Here is a 7,837-nt window from a genome sequence, read left to right as displayed (position 1 = left end):
AAAGCAGCCATGAAAGCTAAGGATGTTGCTTAGAGTTTGGCTCCAGCATGGGTAAAGGAAACACCTTAGAAGAACCACGGAGACTTCCTAAGAAAGCAAATTATGAACACGCAGAAATAAAAATGTGTATCAGACAAGCAAATAGAAACATAAGCCAGGTGACTGGAAATGCCTGACTTAGGAGCCCAGCAAAGAGGCCATTCGATAAGCCTCTCCCTTTCTAAACAACGGAGTGATCCACCGTACAAACTGAAAGAATTCTAAGAGCTTAAAGGTGGGAGAGAGATTGGACATGAATGACGATATCGCAGGAGGACCGGGCAGATCTGTGGACTAGGCAGCACTCAGAAGCAGCACAGGTAAAAGTCCAGGCAGAGAGGTGAGGGCAGAGCCATCAGAAACAAACAAGTCAGTGACACTGAGAGCCCACGGGGCGGGTGACATGGCCCAGCAGGTAAAAGGTGCTTGCTGCTGAACCTATCTAATAACGTGAATTTCATACCTGGGACTCACATGGTGGAAGGGGAAAACTGACTCCTGAAAATTGTCTTCCGACTTCACACATGGTGTTATGTGTGTGCGTGCGTGCATGTGTGCAACACGAGTGTGTACATCTGGCTTTATACATGGTGCTGCACTCGTGTACACGTGCATACTTGTGTGCCCATGAAAGATGTGAGGCAACAGCTATGCTGCTGTCTGAAGGCAGAGACAAAATTTGAGTGGGTTAAATTTCAAATCAAATATGAGAGAGATCAGTTAGGTTTGCCATTGTCTGGTGATAACTGGGGGAGGTTAGCCAACGATCAAGTTCCCTGAAGGAGGCAGCAAAAGGGAATGTGGCATTGGCAAAGGCAATCAGGGCCAAAAGCTGCTTACTTTGGCAATTTCGCCCTTTCTTTAACTCTTTGCTATTCTGGAGCCAAAAGTCACTGGCTTCTGGTAATTTAACTCCTGATGACAGCAGGAGATTAAGAAAAAAAAAGCTTAGTTAATTGGGCTCATTTCTCTCTAGCTCAAGGGCCCCTCCCTCACCGGACAAGAGGCTCAGAGTTTAAGTCTTTGAGAGGCAGAGAGTAAAAAGAAAAGGAAGGAAGGAAGTCAGTCACACACCCCCATGCCCACACACATACACATACACATACACATACACATACACATACACATACACATACACATACACATACACATACACATACACATACACATACACATACACATACACATACACACTCTGGTTGGCCCTGACCCACCTGTTTTATCCATTTCACAATTGCACATGCATATATCTATATCTACACACACACACACACACACACACACACACACACCCCTACACACGTATATATAGGCAGATGTATATACACATATACATATATACATTTCATGGATGGAGCAGAGCCCAAAAGGTCAGACTTTATTTTTTTTCTCTCAGCCTTTTTATACCTCCTTAGACAAAAGTTCTTTATAAATTACCTCATAGATAAAATGTTACATGAAAGGGGAGTTACAGAAGAATGTTGATGGTAAGTTCAAAGCAGTGCTTCATTCTATAAGCTCATTATAAGTTCAAAGCAACAGTTTCACATGGCCTTGCTTTATCATAGAGCACACCTATGGCTTTATCCTTGTACCTGACCTAGAATGAATGCTTTTCCTTGATCACAAATCTGTCCCAAGCCTATTTCTCTTCTTAGTGTAATTTATGAAAGCTCATTGTATTCCTTTCTATCCAGTCTTTATCTACTCTTATATGAGGAGTGGGCACATTTTATTCTCAATTCTAAGTTTATTACATATTTCTGGCAAAACGACTAAAACCATCTTCTTAAATTTTCTTCCTAAAAATATTTGAATCAAATCAAGGATTCAATAAAGTCGTTAATTCATCTAAATAGCATTAGTTCATGAAAGTTCATCTTCATCTTGATCTTAAGGAAATTTGCCCAGTATGAGCCCATTTTGTATATCTAAATCTCTGTCTGTATATTGAATGTATGTATGAATGTATGTATATAGTTTGTATGTATACAGTATGTATATATGTATATGTGTGTTTTGCCTGCATATATGAATTTGGAGGTTTTTAAAGGGTAAATGTTATTTGGTAATTCTGGGAAATGAGACTGAGATTCAGATGCTAGATGTTCAGTTTGATCATCGTTTAAGGATAGGACAACTGAGGTTTGGGGAGGGTCATAGTTAATTTTCCTGCTGCTGGGTGTCTTAGGGTTTTATTGCTGTAAACAGACACCATGATCAATGCAAGTTTTATAAAGGACAACATTTAATTGGGACTGGCTTACAGGTTTAGAGGATTATCATCAAGGCGGGAACATGGCAACATCACAGCATCCAGGCAGGCATGGTGCAGGAGTAGCTGAGATCTACATCTTCACGGGAAGGAAGCCAAGAACAGACTGATCATCCCCAGGCAGCTAGGAGGAAGATCTCCAAGCCCACCCGATAGTGACACGCTTCCTCCAACAAGGCCACACCTTCTAATAGTGCCACTCCCTGGGCCAAGCATATGCAAACCATCACATTGCATATGTAAACCATCACACTGGGATACCCCAAGAAAGCAATTAAAAAGAGAAAGTGTTTATTTTGACTTACAGTTTCAAACCTGAGTCCATCCTTGTGGGGATGTCAGGGTAGCAGGAGCTGAAAGCAGCGGTTACACTGTATCCACAGAGCTGGAAGCAGCAGCGGGTTACACTGTATCCACAGAGAAACAGAGAGCAATGTTTCTGCTTAGCTCACTTTTTCCTTTACACACAGTCCGGGGATCTTAGCACAAGGAATAGTGCCACCCACAGGGGATAGGACTTCCTTACTCAATTAACCTTGTCAAGATAGTTACCCCAGCCTGGCCCCAATGGATAAATCTACATCACAGCTCCTGCGTCTATGCCGGGAACATTTGTGAAGAGGGATAAGAAAGACTGTAAGAGCCAGAATAGCAAAGAGTCTGCTGGGAAAGTCTCTCCAGTAATGGGACAATAGTAACACCAGTGGACCTGTTCATGGACAAGGGGAAGATTTACAAGGTCCCACCTCTAGACAGAACCATAGGTAACCAGTGACTGCAGGGAGAAGACGTGGACTCTCCCAGGGATAAGCCTCTTTTTTTTTTTTTTTTTTCTTTTTTTCGGGAGCTGGGGACCGAACCCAGGGCCTTGCGGTTGCTAGGCAAGCGCTCTACCACTGAGCCAAATCCCCAACCCCAGGGATGAGCCTCTTTATTGGTTGTCTAATTCTGAGTGGTCAGCCTGGAAACCATTTACATGAAACAAGAAAAATAGATTCAGTGGTGTGTGTGTGTGTGTGTGTGTGTGTGTGTGTGTGTAAATATACACACATATGTATATAAAAATATAATATAAAAAGGCTAACAATTTGAGAGTTGAAGACATGAGAGGCAACTTGGAAGGGTTGGAAAGGAAGGAGTGGGGGAAGGGACATAATTCTATTTCAGTTGAAAATGGCCATGGGTTTTTTTTTTTTTTTTTAATACAGGAATAACAGAAAGGTAACCTCCCACACAGGTGTGCCCAAAGGATCCTCTAGATTCCTCAAGTTGACAGTTGATCATCCATCACAGCTAGTGAATGACAATAGAGAATCATTCATAGGATTCATAGGAATTCATCTTTAGAGATTTGCAGACTTTTCCCTATAGCCAGCAAAGCAGCCAGAGCTGTTGATGCCATGGCTTGCTCCCACTGTTTCAGGAGACTGATTAAAACCAAGCACATGGGGCTGAGAGCTGGCCTCATGGGTAAAGCCCTGCTTCAAGCCTGCAGGCTGGAGTTTGAGGCCCAGGTCCCATAGAGTGACCTCCACATGTGTGTTGTGGAACCTGCTCTCACAGGCACACTCTCAGACACATGCACACACATACACATGTGCACACATGCACATACACACCTGCACACACACATACATGGATACACATATGCACACACATATACATGCACACACACATGCACGCACACACACACGTGACAAAATAACAAAAGATAAAAAAAAAACTATAGAAGTTTTAGGAAGAGGAACAGGAAAATGAATCACCAAGAGAAACTTTTGATCTTTGGGAGGAATAAGAATGACGCCCTGTTAGTTATCTGGTGAATCCATAAGTGGGTGTTTTACGTCAAAACTGCCATTTTCCACTTTGCGGAAGAGATGAAGGGAAGGGCGATGACATCTTATCAATATCTCTGTCACCCCAGGCAGCATGCCAGACGCTGCTCTGAAAGGCCTGGAGGAGCGCACCGCCCCCAGGAAGAGGCTTCTGTTAAATCACCAGGCATTAACGACAGGTGCGATTCTGAACCATGAGAGGGAGCCCAGCTGTTTGGTTGAAAATATGATAGGTCAAAGCGTATTGAATTTTCTTCTGCTGACAGTATGAACAAACACGTTGTCAATCAGATAGGCGCCTATGCCTTTCTTTAAGGTGTGTTCATTAGTGACCATTTAGCCTTCATCACTAAGATAACTAGGATTTTGAAACTTGGTTCTAGGATGCTGTCTTAGTTAGGGTTGTGCTGCTGTGAGCAGACACCATGACCAAGGCAAATCTTAAAAGTACATTTAATATGGAGTTGGCTTACAGGATCAGAGGTTCAGTCCATTATCATCAAGGCAGGAGCATGGCAGCATCCAGGCAGGCATGGTGCAGGAGGAGCTGAGAGTTCTACATCTTCATCTGAAGGTTGCTAGCAGAATACTCGTTTCCAGGCAGCTAGGACGAAGGTCTGAAAACACACACCCACTGTGACACACCTACTCCAACGGGACCACACCTCCTAATAGTGCTACTCCCTGGGCCAAGCATATACAAACCGTCAAAGATGCCCAGGTTCCACTGTGTAAAGTGACATCCCCTTAAATTGTATATATTTGAGTTGGTCGGATGCTCAGTCAAGGTGCGGTTGTTTCTGAACCAGTGCTTACAATATCACTGAACTTGAGGCTGCTTCACAGTCATGTACGTGAGAAGGGCACTTAGGCGTTTCCAGGAAACTGCCTAAATTCTGGGATTTACCGATGCATGCCAGCTAATGACTCTCTGGAGCCGGAAGAATAAGAACTAAGGCTGAGCAGAGCATTACCAGGCCACGCTGTACTCAGGGCTGCATATTTCCTGCACTACCTCTGTTGAAACGTACAACTCCTGTCATCCTACCCAGAGATTAGCTGGGGATCACTGGGCCCTGTAGTACCCTTTCCAGTGCACATGGAGAACGTCTTCCTCTGCTTTTTACAATTATCTTTTCAGTTGGGTGTTGTCAGTCGAGTTTGCTGGGGTTGCCACAGCTGGGCTTTTGCATTAAGAATCTAGTCACAGGATCACAACAGAAGGCTCGAGGCTTTGACTGCTCTCATTATAAGCAGTTTCACATGCCAGAGATTGAAACACACTGATATTTTCAGATATATTCATTTAGGGAGCAAATTGTAATCCTTGATTACTTTCCCTTTAGAAGAATCTTTATATTATCAACTCTAATTACTATATAATTATTGTAATTACATATATCACTGAAAGGGGCCAGATAAGGCACTGGTCCCTTTATTTCACAATGGAAAAGAGGGTGACCTGAGAATCAATGATTCACACCATCTTGTAGATGTGAAGAGAGACCTTTATTGTCCTAGGTGGCATCTGACTTTCCTCGAGAGGAAAGGCTGCCCTTGGTCATTCCTCCTCTCCAGTAACAAGCAGCCTTGTGTAAAAGTAGGGTGTGAAGTAGATTTCTGCAGGGTTCACTGTTTACCTCATTCATATTGTGGCTGACAGAGACCTCTGCTCCCACAAAACTGACTTCAACACACTAGCGGGTGAGGGGACAGCAAGAGAAGAGCTGGATAACTCCACTTACATTGGTTTAATATTTATTTGCAGCTATGAAATGCAGCGGTGGATATACATCTTAAGAAACAGGAGCCTTAAGAATCATTTGCTACTGAATCAGTGTAAAAAAAGTAGAAAGTTCGGTGGCAAGGACCCAGAAGATCCAGCTGTCTTGGCTAAGCGGGTAAGGAGGTAACAGGAAATGTGCTGGTGGCACTGAGGACCTCACAACTGAGAACTGTCACAGCAAAGAACTGCAACCAGCCAGTGACTTTCCACATCCTACCTCAGGAGCATCTGGTCCCTGGACAAGGTTTGGGAGAGGCACTAGATCAAAAGTCTGTCTGTCTGTCCACCCGTACACCCACCCACCCACCCATCCATCATGTATCTATCATCTATCACCAATGAATCATCCGACAAGGTAACATTTCATTCTTTAACTCAAGTTGGTCCTGAGCTCTTGGCAATCCTCCTGCTTCAGCCTCCCGAGAGATGAGATGGATACTTAACAGTTCCTACTGAGAACTGACTGGAGTCAAGTTTTAACACAGGACACAGTGTATCCAGGTTAGTGATGCACAGGCTGTGGCTGTGTTTTTGTTTGTGGGTTTTGTGTGTGTGTGTGTGTGTGTGTGTGTGTGTGTGCTTGTCACAGATCTCATGGTGGAAACACTATAGCTGACAACTCGCTTCTTCCAGGCCACATTTTCAAAAGAACCCAAGCAAATATTTTAAGTCCTTTGAACTCAGAAGTTAATCTCCACTCCTTTTAAAAATTCAGTGCCCATCTTTTACATTCTGTAATTAATGGCAGCATGAGAACAGCTTTCCCTGAAAAGCCCTGACTACCTGTAGTGATTTAAAAAAAAAAAAAAAATCAAGTGAGCTTGTTACATAAGGAGCAGTGACAGTTCTGAACCTTGAGGTTTACATGAAACAAAAACCAGAAAACACACACACTACAATAAACACCTTATTATAGCAAAAGAAAAAAAACAAAACAAAAAACTCCTGAATAAATGCCGACAACTTTTTTGCCCTCCAAAGAGAGAGGGAACACTGGGACCAGCAAAGGAGACAGCTGTGGGCAGGCGGAGGGTAATTTCCTGGACTGCTTTTGACTGAACTGTGGAACACCCTTTGAGAGTGGGCTGAACCATCCAGCAGTGACCCCGACGGACCGTAGACGAGTGTATCGTCTATCCGTGCTGCAGCCCTTCGCTGCTCTCGATCTCAGCTTCTCTGGTTTTTCAACATGGACTGCAGCTCTCCAGGAATCCAAGCCTCCCCCACCAGACTGGATCTCAGGCATCTAGACTGATGGACAGAGGAGCTCCAGGATTCTTCCCAGTACAGACAGGGATGGTTAGGCTGTTCCCTACAAGCTAAGTCGCTTTCAAGGCCTTGGCTCATTCTGTGGGTCCTAGGGTCTACAGAACCTGAATGTATGACACATATCGGAAAGGAGGCTCAACACTCCTGAAGGCTTGAGTGGAAGAAAATAAAAGGCTTCAAAGTCTCAGATGTCTGCACATTCTTTTGCCAGCACCTGTTTTGGGGCAACTCAGTATGTTTGGAGGTGTTAGTTAAGAATTCCTTATGGGGGTTGGGGATTTAGCTCAGTGGTAAAGCGCTTGCCTAGGAAGCGCAAGGCCCTGGGTTCGGTCCCCAGCTCCGGAAAAAAAAAGAACCAAAAAAAAAAAAAAAGAATTCCTTATGGATAGGGCTTATGATATGGCTGGCCTGTGTCATGGGCTTTAAGTGCTCAAGTCTGCTGAATAACCCAATGCTCAGCGGACCTTTGAGTCCAACCCGTTCGCTTGTTTGCTTTTCAAAGCACTTACTTGGCCCTGCTGTCCAGAACTCAAAGGTCCTGTATGCACCAACATGCCAGAAGGAGTTTGATTATTTTTAAAAACAGCATATAGCTCAAGGCAAGGAATATTCGTTAACATTTATGAGTGTTTT

Source organism: Rattus rattus, chromosome 6 (genome assembly GCF_011064425.1).
Source record: "Rattus rattus isolate New Zealand chromosome 6, Rrattus_CSIRO_v1, whole genome shotgun sequence".
In the NCBI taxonomy this organism is placed as follows: Eukaryota; Metazoa; Chordata; class Mammalia; order Rodentia; family Muridae; genus Rattus; species Rattus rattus.
Note: the sequence above shows the minus strand (reverse complement) of the source record.